We start from the raw sequence: 16,611 nt of genomic DNA on the forward strand, positions 1-16,611 counted from the left end.
CAAATGCTTTAATAAAATGTGCTATTTTGTTTAAAAGGAAAATAATTGATTAATAACTCTTTTTATTGGCTGAAGCTCAACCTAGCGGTCATACTTTTACATGGTTTATGCCGTGGCTAAAAGCTTGAATCCGTATGAAAGCACAAAACTGCTTTTTCTTTACAAATTTGTACGGCCTATGTAGATACTTTCAAAATATTTGGTTAAAAAAGTGTAACTAACAAAAATATATTTGAATCAAATTATATATATGCTTGTATAAACTTAAATAACTAGAAATTAAACGTACCGGAACAAGATGAACAAGTTGTTTAATTAATTGCATAATATATGTACCAATTTTCCAAATTGACCTCGAAATTATTACTTAAACTCGCACATTACCCCTTATTAACCACGAAAATATAAAATTCTTTCAATTTGAGTGTCTAGAAAGTCCGAGACTAAGGCATATATTTAGTTAACAAACGAAATTAATATGCTATGTCACAAAGGCAAAGCCAGCAACAAGAAAATAAATATTTTCATGTCACTCACACATATTAAAATTACCCATTACCCATTACCCATACCCGCAAAAATAAGTAGAATATAATAGCATTTTCATGGTGCTGCCAATGAATTTCGACAATGAAAATCAAATTATCAACACAATGTCAGGAACTGAAAGGGAAGGAAGTCAGTTAGGCTTCATAGCCTAGGCTTGTTCATTCATAAATTTGTGTTGTGGCGAAGGAACGTGGGCCTTCTAAGCTCAGGTGCTCTGCAAGCTTTTAATTGCCTAATTGTTTGGTAGTTTAAGGACCATTGAGCTATCAGACCCTGGATAACAGAAAGGAACAAGTCTTAAAGTGTAATTTGGTTTTAGTTGCATTCCGAGCTAAAAAGCTAAACAACAGAAGTGTAATGCAATTTTAATCTCTTTATTAAAGAGTTTAAAGGGCTTTTAATAATAAGGAGGTTTAGATAAAACACACAAAAAATCTGTAAACAATAATATATATTAAAACGATATGTTGATTTTGAATTAAATTTTGTTCTCTTTATACCCTTGCAGAGGGTATTATAATTTCAGTCAGAAGTTTGAAACGCAGTGAAGGAGACATTTGCGACACTAGGAGAGTTGATCTAGCCATGTCCGCCTGTTCCTCAGTTTCAAAGCTATCTGCATCAAACATTCCCAAAAATTGTCTTTCTATTGCAGGTAGTATATAAGTCGGAACGAGCCGGATCGGACGACCATAGAATAAAGCTCCCATTGGAAAAACCGGAAAAATAAATGATACAAAATTATTTCTATTAGTATTTCTTCGACATTTAGTAATGGCTAAAAATTTCAGAATTACGGTTCAAATTTCATCGAAATCGGACGACTATAACATAAAGCTCCCATGGGAATAATAAAAATATTAAAACAAAATTTTAACTTTTTATTTTGTAATTTTTTTTAGAATTTCTTTTTGACTTATTAATAATTTGATAGTTCAGAATAACGCTTTTAATTTTATTAAAATCGGAAAACGAAATCATATAGATGCCATAGGAACTATCAAATAATTGAGCTGCATATCATCATAGCTTCAATGTTTTTAGACATATACGCAAGTAAATGATAATTTTAATGTTTTCAAGAATATTTAATTTTTGCAATAGCTGCTTTATTTTTTTTATTTATGCGTTATTTAAGACAACATTTAATACCAAATCGAAAATCCTTGTGAAAGTGTACTTAATTATTATTTGCGTTTATTTTTATCACAAGTTAGGTTAATAAAAGTATAAGCTATGTTATGGTTATATCGATTCTTTTGTGTCTTTTTCGAAACATCCTTTGTAAAAGCTAGAGACAAAAAAAATTACTCATTACATACTTATTTAAAAAGACTTAAATATTTCCAGTCAGACAAAACTATTTTAATTAAATGCCCAAGTAACTAATTACATAATCTATCTCTACTCATTTTGTCATTCCTCTTCCATTTGTTTATTCTGTCTAATGTGTGTTTCGGCTCGCTAACCACATTGGACATCAAGTATCTGCTGGCTTTGGCAGTGATGTATGTATTTGCCGAATCGGTTTAGCGCGACCTTGGCAGCCGAAATCGCTGGCGAATAGTGGTGTAATGCAATCAATTACTTAATAATCCCCAAGCAAAACTTTGCATAAACAAAACCACTTGGCGAAAGAATAAAGGGACCCAGGACAACAACAAATAGAGAGGCCGCCCGGCAAGACAACTGATTTAATAACAAAAGTCAGCTGTTCCGCGTCCTGGCCTCTCCCAAGTCTGCCGCTCCGAAAGCTCGCAAAGGACGAAAGCTTTCGGGGAAGCGGGTCAACGCTGCGTATGCGTTACGTTTCACTTTCGTTGCCGACGAAGTAACTCAGCTTCTTCCATTTGGCGGCTGCTGCGACCCAATCAGACTTCGTTCCGTTTCGATTTCAGTTTCAGTTCCCGTGCAAATCTCGAGGCGTCTGGTTGTGTGTCCGCAGGAAAATTCATCCAAAATTTCGGCGCAAGTCGCGCGGTGATTTCGATTTATGTTACGGCTTCTGCTGCCCCAAAAAGTAGGCAACGTGAACTGTGCAAGAAAACCCCAGTCAAGTCGTGTGTATCGGTGTTTAAAGCTTTAACTTGACTGAGGCTAAAGTTTTTATGAATGAACCGCTCAGTCGGCCGCGGGTTGCGTTAATTCTGAGCGATGAGCACGCGTTTTCTCTTCTTTTCTTTGGAATCAATGAGGATGCCCAATGAAATGAAAGCAATATAAAACGCAATTTGGAAACAATGCATCAATGTGTCTGCTCAAGGAATTGATAGGCAGATGTCACACACGGAGACATCAGTGTTATGGCATATTTAACATCTTTTAAAGAACTAAGAGTACAAAGTCAATAAAACATTTTATTATATTATTAAATTTTCAAAGTCAATTACTTACCAGGCGGATCTCATATAAAGATTTTTGTGTATCATTTCTTAGTATTCCATTGTATAAATACCTCCAAAGCATGGTTTTCACATTTCTAAGCTAAATATTTTATTTTAAAGAGAAGTAAACAAAGTGAAATATCACTGTTTTAATCGCTATTTAAATAGAGTCTTTTTAAAAAGTCTTAAAATTAGTTCTGTTTTGGATTATATAATTTTTTGGAAGACCTATAATTTTTAAAAATATAATAATCAAAGTGTTGTGAAAGCCTTGAAAAGGTTACTCCCAATGTTTTATTTTTCAATTTTTGCCACACCGTGGATTAATTCAACTCACGTGCTAGTCCTTTTCGGAGCAGCTCAACAGTAAATGACTCCGAATGATTAAAAAAGCTTCCTAGGCCGTCGCTCAACAGCGAGATATTTTTTCGAGAATGCCTCTCTGGTGAAACCCGAAAAGTGTCACCGTTGCTTGTTGTTGTTGACTCTGCTAATACGTGATCCGATCACACAAAAAACCGCAAAACCGACAGCAACAACAACAACAACCTGAGAACGGAGGGAAATACCTTTCCTTGTTCCTTCAACTTTGGCGTCGCCATGGTTGCCATTAAAGATGACACACGCCAGCCGGCTGACGCCTGCTTACATTACGAGCACTCTTTAGGCATTCCGATATCAATTCCACCATGGTCGCCATCGCTCATACGCACCGTGTGCCGGCCAAGAGCCCCGCCGCCACCTCCGCCGCTGGGCTTAATTGCCGAATATTTGTGTGCGGCACAACAAAGGCGTTTCAGCCATTTGCCAGCACGAAGAGAAAAAACGTTTACATATTTCAGTAGAGCTTGTGGCAACCATGAAGATGATGCTCAAAAATAAATGAGCCTTGCAGTTTAAAATATCAAGAAGGCAGTTGCTGGAACTCTGGAAAAGTGAAATGGTCGAAGCGTTTTAATTGCCTCCGGTAGAAAGGATTTCCTCCAAAAGTGTGTGCGTGTGCGTTCGGGTGAAGTGTGCGCTTCTCGGAGCCGGGCAAAGGACCTTAACCAGGCCAAATCTCCTGCCAGACAAGCCTTTTCGTCTGTCACCAAAGCGGCTTAAAGTTCCTGGATCCAGTACGCAGCGTCTAGGCGAAGGCAACGCACACCAATACATCAGCGCCTGTTGTGTGAGTATGCTTTGAAATTGTAGGCCCATTGCTTATGTTACGTGTAGGCCATTTATACACAAGCAGGCATTGTTGACTGCAAAGTCAGAAAAGACAGTTAAGCATTCCAACACCGTAAGAAAGGTATTGGATCAGTATTAAGTTTGCACAAGTAAAATAAATGCAATGTGGCAGTGTATACTGGGTTTTAAGCCACAATTAACAAAATATTTCAACAATAAAGTGTATAACTATTACGAAGAAACCCAGTAGCTTAAATATATAATTACAATTTAAGAATTTAGCAGTATACATACGAAAAATAACATTGTAAACTGTAAAAATGCTTGTAAAAATACTAGCTTGTATTGAAACTTTTATGATAACAAGAAATGAAGCAAGCTTCGACTTTATATACCATTGCAGCTAATGAAAAATTAAAAACATCTTTAAAACATCTAAATTTCGAATTATATCAGTACCAAATAAATCCCATTGATGATATTCACTCCAGTTATAAAAATTAAATTAAAATTAAATGCGTAATTCTGAGAAGCTTAAATTTTTGTTTCATTAATTTTTTTTTATATTCCGATTGTTCCTATGAGAACTATAAGATATAGTCGTCCGATGTTGACCCAATTCAAATTCAAAAAAAATAAACCATCACCAATATCATGTTTTATTCTTGATTGTTCCTATGAGAGCTATATGCTATAGTAACCCGATCCGGCTCGTTTCGACAACTTTTGGTAAAGTTTCATGCAGATAGCTTTAAAACAAAGAGGCTAGTTTGCATAGAAACGGACGGACAGACTGTGATGCTGATTAAGAATATATATACTTATATACCAATGTTTCAAGCTTGGCTTTGGCTTTGGCTGCTGCTTGTTTTCCGAACAAACCTTTTTGTTATGATAATTTTCGTGTTCGTCAAGAGCATAAAACTTGACAAAAAAAATTAAAATAAAATCGATAAAGCGTAATAAACAAGGCTAGGTCAAGCAAGCTATGCGCGCAAACTAAAGCGTCAAAGTCACACAAAAGTCAGACAGGCACATTTTTTACATATAACAAATGGGATTTCCTTGGAACCGATTATTTTGATAAACTTTCTCCAGATGAACAAACAACGGGCAGAGACGGTGCCAATGGAATTGAAAGCTTAACATATGTATGGACAACTTTCTGAGGACGAAATGCCTGTGATTTGCATGCCACTTGGCAGTTAATAAAAAATTAAGCCCTACAAATTGAATGGAAAGCTTTAAAGGTGCCAGAATATCATCAAATATTTGAAAATTGGTTCTAATTTTGAATGTGCGTCCTTTGAGTGTATTCTATTGGGCTTTTGTATAACCTTCGCATAACCTTGGAGCACGCTTTCTTCAAAACTATCCCTTCAAGAAACTCACTTCACAAATCGATTGAACAATGCCATTAGGTATTATCTATTAGCCCAGTTCTCTGACTTTTCTCTTTTCACCCACGCAGCTTTTCCCAAGGCCGAGTGTTCAAATTAACCAGCATCGTGTATTCTGCCAATTCATTCTAATTTTGCTTACAGACTTCTGTTAAGTACGCCGCACTTCTTAAAAGAACTTAAGCTGCCCCTAGTATCTACTGCTGCCTACTTGTTCACAAACTTTGCAAGTTGTAGCATAGGCGACATAAATCTAAGCACATACACAAATACTTTGCTACAAGTATGTATACAAGGCCTATCCTGAAAAAAAAAGTTCCCTGGAAGGACACTTTTTGTTCTGAAATTTTCGGTGGCTCCTCAAGTTGGAGCGCTTTACGAGAGGCTGTCAAAAAGCCAAGTGAGACGTTAGTGCTTATAGTCTTTACAACTTCCGCCTTATGGCTTCAACCAAAATATTTTGCATGGCTGCTCCCCAAAGTATGCAACAGGATGCTGAGAATTAACAAGTTTTCACGATAGCAAAATCACATAAGCAAAATGCAGCACATGGTGGTTATAATAACTCGTTTTAGGCTTATTAAATGACATAAAGTGCAATTTAGTATCTTACGGTTACAAGTCTATAGTCTATAGTCGTTTTATACTCTTCAGGAGCTACTCTCATTTAATTTCTCATACCTTGCTGCAGAACAAGCAATTAGGAACAAGTAGCATATTTTTATGGTTTATTTTTGCATAGGCATACAAAAAATTGGTTTTGTAAGTTGCCTTTCCTAAAATTCATTAATATATACATATTTTAAAAGATTTAAATTAATAATTATTAATAAATCAATATCACTTATTGGACGAAAAAGCTGTTGTTCTAATATAATAATGCATTACCATCGAAGTTTATTAAAAACAAGAAAGGAAGCAAACTTCGGCATCGTTTTCCGATTTTAATAAAATTAAAAGCGTAATTCTGAACTGTTAAATTATTAATTAATCATAAAGAATTTCTAAAATAATTACAAAATAAAAAAGTTAAATTCTGAAATATTTAACCATTACTATATCTCGAAGAAGAAAAAAAATTAAGAAACACCAAAGATATAATTTGTTTTTTTTTTATTTTTCCGATTGTTCCTATGGGAGCTATATGCTATATAGTCGTCCGATCCGGCTCGTTCCGACTTATATACTAACTGCAATAGAAAGACAACTTTTGTGAAAGTTTTATGCAGATAGCTTTAAAACTGAGAGAATGGTTTGCGTAGAAACGGACGGACAGACGGACGGACAGACGGACGGACAGACGGACAGACGGACAGACGGACCTGACTAGATCGACTCTCCCAGTGATGCCGATGAAGAATATAATTACTTTATAGGGTCGGAGATGTCTCCCTCACGGCGTTGCAAACTTCTGACTGAAATTATAAAACCCTCTGCAAGGGTGTACAAATTGAGAAAACGAGTTTAATAAAATTTAAACCGTAAACCTCAAATATTAAACCATTACATATAAATCTTATCAAATATTAACAAAAAATTAAGGAAAAGCTAAATTATATATATTTTTTTTTTCCGATTTTTCCCATCGGAGCTATTTGTTACAGTCCTTCAATTCGGCTTTTTTCGACCTATAAACCACCTGAAACAGAAAGACAATATTTGGTAATGTTTCATACATATGAATTTAAAACTGAGGGACTTTGTTTTGTTTTGTATTTGTATTTTTTTTGCAAGACCAAATACTTATTAAGGTAAAAGGCGAATTGATTGCTAACTTTGTTTGCACGAAAATACAATCATATTTCGTCAAAAAATGTACCTTAATGGGAGATGCCTTTGTTTAATATTGATTGGGTGCAATGGTGTGGGAAAAATAATACAAAACCAAGAATTGGTAATTCAAACTAAAGATACAATACACATCAAGACCACCTTGCCACAATGCCGAGTGTGAAGTACAGAAATCACTGCGACATTGTGTATTGCGCATGCTATGCTATTGTTCTTCTAGTCAAGGTTTTGACAAAAGGTTAATCAAATCTTGTGTTTGGGGCAGAAAAGAGGCGGAAAACTTTCAGACAGGAAATGAGTGTTGCACACAGTAGTGATTTTTGCGAGTCAATATGATTGGGTGTAAAGTATGTAGATTTATGCAACTCCGTTATTTCATTTATCACTGGTATACCCAATCAAAGGTGTTTCCCGACCTTCTGTAGTGGTAGCAACATAAAAGATTTCACCCGTAAAGTATGTATAAAATCAACAAATATATAAAAAATATAAAATTTATAAAAGTATTTTTTAGTCACTGCTCTCGACTGTAAAAATATTTTCTGCTCGTCGAGGTGATTTGGTTGAGTTTAAAGAAACTCATTAATGAAATTATAAGGCTCCGTGGACTGCTACTAAAATGATGGGCGTGACCCAACCCATTCAGGTCGGCCGCTTTTCATTTCCCCAAAGCGGCTTTCCAAATATTTTATGTTAAATTTTGCTTTTCCCGTCGGGTTATTAACTTTTTTTCCCCTAAACAAATAATTGTGTTTTCTTAGGGGCTTTTAACTCAGTTGAAATCATCTATTGCATGCTTATTAGCTACCAACGCATTTGGATTTCCCTTAATATTTACAATTGTATGCCAACTCTTTTTTCTAAATGTTATATTTATTTATAACTTCGGGAATTAGGGATTTAGACGGAAATATTTATATTGTTTAATTTTGATCCTCAATTAATAAATTGAATTTTCAGTCGTTTTTTTGTTTTTTCCACGTGCTTGCAATCGTTCGAAATGCTTTTGCTGTCGTTTATTTACGTGCCTTTATTTGCATGAATTATGTATTTTTTTTTTAGGTCTTTAGGGCTTATGCATAGCGGATTCATTCATTACGTATATCATATTTCATTATTTTTGTTTTGCTCATTAAAAGGGAATAATGAAAAAAATTGCGTGGCTTTGGGAAAATAAGTATTAAAAAAATTGAGGTGAAACCAAACAAATCAAGGGCGAAACTGAAAATGTAATACGGAAGTCCTTTAATATACAGTAAAATGTGATTTGCAAGATCCTAACTAGTTAGTAACTCGGGTCGGATGACTTTATCTCCCAGTCGTTATTAAAAAATTACGCCATTAACTGCTGCTTTGCGAAATGTCTTAAGTAGAGAAATGAATATGTTAAAATGGAACAACTTAATTTTTAAGCTCTCGTTTAATTAATGGATAGCCGGGTTGGCCTGTACTTTTATTTAATAATAACTGCACTTTAAAACTTATGCAAACAGCGGATTAATTTATCCATGTGCATATATGTGTACTTCAACCTACTTACTTTTTATACATATAGTTAGATATATAAACTATTTTTTGTTTAAGTCGCTTCTATCAACGACTGACCTAGTTTTTATTGCACTCTCATTATACCCTTGCAGAGGGTATTATAATTTTAGTCAGAAGTTTGCAACGCAGTGAAGGAGACATTTCCGACCCTATATATATATATTCTTGAACAGTATCACTAGGCGAGTCGATCTAGCCATGTCCGTCTGTCCGTCCGTTCCTACGCAAAGTAGTCTCTTAGTCTTAAAGCTATCTGAATGAAACTTTCCCAAAAGTTGTCTTTCTATTGCAGGTAGTATATAAGTCGGAACGAGCCAGATCGGACGACTATAGCATATAGCTCCCATAGGAACAAACGAAAAAATAAATAAAAAAAAATTGTAACTTTGCTGTTTTTTAATATTTTTTTAGTTCTTCGACATATAGTAATGGTTAAATAATATAGAATTACGGTTTAAATTTCATCAAAATCGGACGACTATATCATATAGCTCCCATAGGAACAATCGGAAAAAAATACAAAAAAAATTATAACTTTTCTGCTTTTTATTTTTTTTTTAGTTCTTCGACATATAGTAATGGTTAAATAATTCAGAATTAATTTCATAAAAATCGGACGACTATATCATATAGCTCCCATAGGAACAATCGGTAAAAAAATACAAAAAAAAATTATAGCTTTGCTGTTTTTTAAATTTTTTTTTAGTTCTTCGACATATAGTAATGGTTAAATATTTTAGAATTACGGTTTGCAATAGCTGCAAGGGTATATAAACTTCGGCTTGCCGAAGTTTGCTTCCTTTCTTGTTTTTTACATACTTTCGCGGAGGGCCGTTATTTCGTCTGCAACAGTTATATCCATTTTTTTGCACTGTGGTTCCCCACTAAAATGTTGACTTTTCTCAGTCAAAGGGAGATTGAAAAATCGAAAATTGTTTGCTATTTTGCTGACCCACATATCCGTTTCATATTCGACACCATACACCATTCTGCGTATAATTCGCCGCCACGCATTGTAGTGCCGAGCACATTTGTTTACTTCCCTCGCACTGCAATCTGCTTTAATGCCATATTAAGGCGAGCTGAATGGAATTGAAAACAGAAAAAAGGAGACTCTAAGCGGCGCACATGCACACATGAATGAGTAAGCAGGCAGCAGAAGACAGGACGCTGGAAATGCGGAAAACTGGGGAAAGTGGAACGGAAGCAGAACAAAATTGTTTAAAAATAAAATCACGCTGTATATAGACAAAAGAAAGGGTGGCGAGAAAAACAAACTAAAAATAAAAATGAAAACAACTACAAATTCTAATGGAGTATTAGTTGAAATTTGGAATGCGTTTAAGTGCAGAAGGGATATATGAAGATAAACCCGTGAACAGAGCGATGAGTGCATCTTCCATTGCTTTTTGTCTTTGTGCATTTGTGCCGAGAGACAAACTTGTGTGTCGGCACCCATTGTTTTTGTCCCTGCTGTTGCCTTCCATTGCTAATTTATCATGTCAAAAATGATTTAATGCCCTGCCACGTCCACTTGCACACGCCTGCCCCAACGAATTGTAAATTTTAAAGAATTACCGCAGCAACAGCCACGAGCTTAGCGTTTATGGCTGCAGCTTAGCCACACCCCACCACCAATATTCGAATTTATATCGAATTTGTTGTGAGAAATGATAAACAACGCCGCAGCAGCTTAATCGCAAAATTATGCAACACACACAGAAAATTGGTTTTACTGCCGATAAGTTATGTGAATTCAAGGCAAATCGGCATGAAGAAAACATTTAAGCCACGCCCTCGGCTAAATTAACCAAGCAAATGCTGGTAATTAGTGCAACTAATTAAGCGACTAATCAGACCAAACCCAATCTAGAGCCAACGAGAAGAAAGACATGATTAAATACTCCATCCGAAGGTTTGTAGAAGCCTATATCTAATGGAAATTGAAAAAGCATCATTTATATATGAAAATTAATTTGCTGTGATTAAACGAAGGCTATTGAGCAATAATCATACCGGAATGCCGGTGGCGTATACGTAATTTGGACAATTGAACGATTCTGTTGCAGCGAAATGTTAAGCCTATATTCATTTTATTGGCAAACAATTCCATTGCAGTAATTAACTATAATATGCATTTAAATGTTAATTCTGTCGGCAAAATGCAAAGTGTTCATTAAGAAACGGAGTAGTTTTCCGTTAGTGATGGAATGTTATGTTCTGAAATTAAACGTAAATATTAGTTCGCTATAACAATGCTTATTGTTTTCTCTAGAGTTGAGCTTATTTTATATAGCTTAATATTCATTTTTGGGACAAACTTTTACTTCTCTTGCTTTAAATGTACGTAGCACAAGCCAATAATATGAACCTATTTCGTATTACTAGCATGCGCTTTTGCTTTGATTGATTGAGCGTTGACAATTATTATACCTGTCAATTGCCGCAATTCGGTGTCTTGTATTTCATTTCCCTTCCTGTAGTAATTACCAACTTTCAGTGTAATTAGGGTCCCAGCCAAGAATAAATTAATGGCATCCAGTCCGTGATTTATGCAGTCTGGGCAGGTGCCAGGAGTCCAGCAGACTTCTAATTGTACTTAACCACATACAGCAGTACTCGAAAAAATAATGCGATGAACTTGAAATGGTTTTGGATCAATCAGGTAAAGATATTTCCAGATTTTTTTGGGCTGTTAGAGCATATTTTGATTGCCATCTACATATATTAACTAAGGAAACTGTCGAAAATAGAATAGAACTGGAAATAAAAAATGAAATAGGCATGAAAGGAGAGGAAAAACGTCCATCTGCAAAATCAAGTTTTGTTTTATGGAAATTTTTTGACGATTTTTTATTTGTAACAGTTATTTTCTGACAAAAAAATAAAAGTCTTTCAAAAACAGTTATTTAAATAAGTTGATAATTGAACAATTATATTACGAAAGATATCAATAATGTTGAACGAGACATAAAGATAAAAGTAAAGTATTTAAGTATTGATTTAGGAATTCGCTGATGCTCTACAATTTATATAAAAGTCTGATTGCTTCTTTGGCACTATAATGCTGACCAGGTCTGTTAACCAGCTCGCCCTTCGCGGTCAGGTTTTTCCAGGACACCACTTGAGGAGGTCGCAACCCGAAGAGAGGGAAAACGGCAAGGTCTCGGCGCTGACGATGACATTAAATGCGCCTAATTAGCGGATGCCCACGAAGGTTGGGATGCTGATGCCGCTGCTTTGCCAGTCAACACAAATAAACATTCGCAAATAAATGCCTTTAATTAAAAACTTTCACAGAATCAAAATTGCAGTCGTAAGCAGTTAGTCAAACAAAGAGCTACACAGAGAAAAAATTACTAAAAATGGGTATTTTCCCAAGTTGATGCTTTCATATATATATATATATATATATATATATATATATTTATTCGTATTTATACCAACATTTGTCACTGATATGTTTGTGATATCTTCTTTATATGAAAAAAATCGTTCTGGAATGTTTTTGAGTTTATTTTTTTTTCTGTGTATGCAAAGAAGCTGGATAAGACCAGGGAAAAACATGATGGCAAACCGTTTAATTTTACCAAACTGTAAGCAAAGACCAGAGTCAAAAAGTTGGAACGAAGGAAGAGTCAAGCCGAGTCGTGGGCGCCATTTTCTAGCTACATACGTAATAATCAATAGTCGGCGACCAGAAGCGAAATCAAGACTTGGAATAGGATAATAAAGCACCCGAGCAATGAATGAACACGTAAATTGCTGAAAACCCGATGGGAAGTGGAGCAGTAAGTCTTTAAAATATCAGAGGCAACGGCTTGGCCTTTCCCCAACTTAACTTTTCCATTTGTTTGTTTTTTGCTCCCTTTGGAGCTGATGAAAATTCATTTTTGGCTGACAAGGGGAAGCCCCCAAGGACCGTGTTAGCTGAAAGTGAAAGGGTTAAAGGGGAATCTTGGCTGGCTCGAAAGCCTGACACTTGGGCCTCCGAAAGTGCCGAAAAGGGATTTCCTAGTCGGGTTGGCATCTGCGAGCCAACTTGAAAGCGACATGTGGGGTGCAAATCGACACTGAATACAATTATTTAACGGCAAAGGAACGAGGCTCGAACGAAGCCGTGTGTAGATGGGTAAGGGATGAACTATGGGTAAAAATATACTTTTTATTTATCGCTTAAATATTAAAGATGATGACGACTAAAAAACCTGTTAGCTTCAAGCTAAAGGCATGGACCGGAAAATGTCTTAGCCGTTTGACCAAACAGTATCGTTAGTTTTAACGACAAGTGTCAGGAACAAATTTTCTGAGCTGTAGAATGGAATTTTTAGAAAGCCCCACAAAAACCATACACAGTTCGATCTGTGTTCGGTGTATTTTTTAAATCTATATAACCACCGGCATAATAAAGTATGGAAAGGTTTATTAAAGGTCCTTGGTTCAATCCCTCGTGAAAACTTCATTCACAGTTCGATAAACTTATACCTTTGATATTTGGTGTTTCTTTTTTTTAATCGGTAAACTAAAAACTATCGATGATTATGAGCGATAAAAAATAACCAAAAAATTGTTGACTAATGTATGTATATGGAATTTAAAATTATATTAAATGCATTTTGTACGTCTCTTGCCATTTTGACTTAAATGAGTACCCAATAAATCCCATTGAAGCTTTGATGATCAGCTTAATTATTCGATCCTTTCTATGGCACCTATATGATAACGTTATCCGATCTGGATAACATAAAAGCTCTAATTGGAGCTATTTGAAATAGTCGTCCGATTTTAATGAAATTATAGCCGTAAATTTGAAATATTTAACAATTAATATTTCTCAAAGAACTACACAAAAAATGTAAAAACAGCAAAGTTATAATTTTTTTAATTTTATTTTTTCGATTGTTCTTCAAGAAAGAACATTTGTTATTTTTAAAATTATACTTATGACCACATCAGAGCGCCTGCTGATATAAATTAACTTACCGTCCCTAGGTCAGCTTTATACAATCTCACCGAACGATTTTTATTAAACTGGAAATATATTTCCGTACCCGACTATAAATTTGAAGATCTTTAGAAACAACGAATTTATGAAGATTTCTCTTTTATTTACCTGATTATTTTCTAGAAAAGTTTCGGACAAATGGCATTAAAACTGATAGACTCGTTTTCGGGGAAAAAAAATCAGACAGAAAAACAAACTGAACTACAATAGATATATCGACTAAGCTGTTCAGGGTGGTCAAAAGTGTATATACTTCATGCAAATTTTTCTTTACTGCCTTGCAAGCTTCAGAAAGAATTTTATAAGGTAACATATTTAAAATGACTCCCAATATATTTTTATGTTTTTTTTTTTTTAAACAGCCTAGTGATGCTAAAAGTTTTAGGTATACAATATGGTTTTAGTACGGTACAGCTTTGACTTTTTGGATAATCAAATAAAATCTCTTAAGCAACTTTGTTTAACTGATTTTCCGGTGTGAGCCTTTTCAATCCCATAATTTAACTTGTCAAGGCCATGAATGAGTGTTTTCCCCGCATAATTAATGTCACGCATGCGAGTTCAATGAACTCATTAAAACACACAGTGAAGCCACAAGAGGATACCACATTGCCGAGCAGCAAAAATATTAATGTGGCGTCGGCTCATGACATACGAGTTGGAAGCGAGGAGAGGTAGAAGTCCTCGTGAGTTTCTGGCACAAAGACGGAGAACTAAGCCAGAGTGCCGCCAAAAAGTCATAAACTTGTCACACACTTTGTAATCTGTAAATGCGGTCGGTAAAGTATCTCTGTTTCCTCAGACTATCTATGTATCTGCAAAGTATCTCTCCATTTCCCGACTCTTCCAATTGGCTAGCTGCCATGGAACTGTGCGCTGATTTCCGCCAAAAAAAGCAGGGAACAACATTCATTAGGAGCGCCGTCGCTAGGAAAACACTTGGCGCAGTCTTCCGGCCGCAATCTTTTCACTCCGATTGTATCCGACAGATGAGCATACACTCGGCCATATATTATCGCCTGCAATTTGTCAATGTCGCACTCAAATTAATTCATTAAAGCACATCCAACGTGATTATGACTTGCGCATTTTGGCACCAGAAATGGGATTTTCCCATGCCCGAATTAAAAGTTTTCACACGTTGGCCGGAAATGTGCGACAGTTCCGTCATTTCCACTTGGTATGTAAATGAGCCAGCTGGACAAATTCGTGCATGCGGCCTAAATGTGCTGGTAGCAGCAAAAACAAGCTGCACAGGCAAACCTTTCGTGTTTAGCAGGCACTCTGCTTTCGGCCACCAGCTTTCATTGCATTTGAAGCGGTTTTCTTTTTACAGCGGACGGGGACCAACAACTTTGCCCAACAAGTTTAACGCATAGTTTGGCGGTATTTCAATTAGAAACGTTGGGTTTGCTGCCAACAACAAGTGGACAAGCACGTTATATTTCAAACACATTTTACATAAGTTTTTCAAGTGCATACTTTTGCCTTTAATTAAAAGTAAACTGAATGAATAACATTTCCAAATAGAGGCAGTCTTGTGTAACGAATTCAGATCGCGCTGTTCACGCGTCACCAAATTTTCAACGTCAGAGGACCTCAAAACATGGCAGAAAACTGTCCCATATGTACTAGTGGCTTTGCGATGGCCCAAAGCCAAGGACACAAACATACACGCAAGAGGAGCAAAATGAAATTAGTTGACAGCCAGATTGTCGCTGTAAGCCATTCCTGAAGTAAGCCAAAGAAGTTCTTGGCCAGTAATTGAGAGAAAGAGGAATAGAGTGATGAAGAAATAGGAAGCCTAAAGAAAAGGACATTCTCAAGACAGCTTGACTGAAAATTCAATTAACCCAATTGGCGCACGACGGTAGGGATGACACCTTTTCTGCCCATATAATAAAATCAAAACGTACAGGCTTTGAATCAAGGCCACAATGAATTATAAATGGCTTAGGATACCCTGGCGAAAAGGGTTGTCTTTTTTTCCCCAAGAAGTCATTAAAAGAGCGAACGGCAAATATAAAAAGTGCAATAAAAATGGCCAAAGCCGGAAAAGGGAAAAACTAAGAGCAAATGGAACCGAGGCAGCAAGCGGCGAAAAAACCAAAGAAAATTGGGAAACAGCTGAAGAAGGAAAAACAATTTGTTGCGTGCGCATAATTAAATTTTTCCGACAGCTAGTGAAAATGTGAGAATATTTTGTGGATCTGAAATGGAATTGCAAAATATTTATGGTCGGAGGAAAAGAGGCTCTTGGCTCTATCCGCCGAAAATTTATGCGGAGGCCACGTTCAACCCACAAACAAACAATTTTGCCTGCATAAATTTCAAAACACTCGCCCAAAACTTTTGGCATGTAGACGTTGGCCAACTAATGAGTGGGCCAGCGGAAAGTCTTATTCCTTTGTGTTTGAGTTTGTGGTTGTTGCCGACTGTGGCTTGTCACTGGGTTAAATAAGCCGTCAAAGAATGTGTCTAGGATTACCCAAAAAAAAAACTTAAATTATGAAACGTAAATTTTGATGATGTCCCAAATAAAAATCGTTTTTATTTTGGGAGAATTTAAGTTAACGGTGCTCCGGGCCATGAATTGGTTCAAGCCTGTTTGCATTCTTGTGTAAAATACGCTTCGAACGACACGCCACTTGCATAAATCGATGATTGGGTCAAAAGGTATTCCCCATTTTAGATTGTAACGAAGAACCAAATCGCTTATTTAAGGGCCCTTGAAACAATAAAAGCCAGAAATTTGGAATTT

General features: G+C 35.9%; 1 protein-coding gene across 2 annotated transcripts in view; it reads left to right on the top strand.

Annotated features, from left to right (window-relative positions):
• The first annotated feature begins 2,384 nt into the window (after positions 1-2,384).
• Positions 2,385-16,611, top strand: part of LOC128251734 (uncharacterized) — a 64,956-nt gene continuing 50,729 nt past the window's right edge. The window contains exons 1-2 of one of the 2 annotated variants that reach the window (XM_052978863.1): positions 2,385-2,569; positions 3,776-4,102. The gene's annotated coding sequence lies outside the window, so the exon portion shown is untranslated. Of the gene's footprint in view, positions 2,570-3,775; positions 4,105-16,611 lie in introns of both variants that reach the window. The other variant, XM_052978862.1, reaches the window with a different exon arrangement.

Source organism: Drosophila gunungcola, chromosome 3R (genome assembly GCF_025200985.1).
Source record: "Drosophila gunungcola strain Sukarami chromosome 3R, Dgunungcola_SK_2, whole genome shotgun sequence".
Classification (NCBI taxonomy): domain Eukaryota; kingdom Metazoa; phylum Arthropoda; class Insecta; order Diptera; family Drosophilidae; genus Drosophila; species Drosophila gunungcola.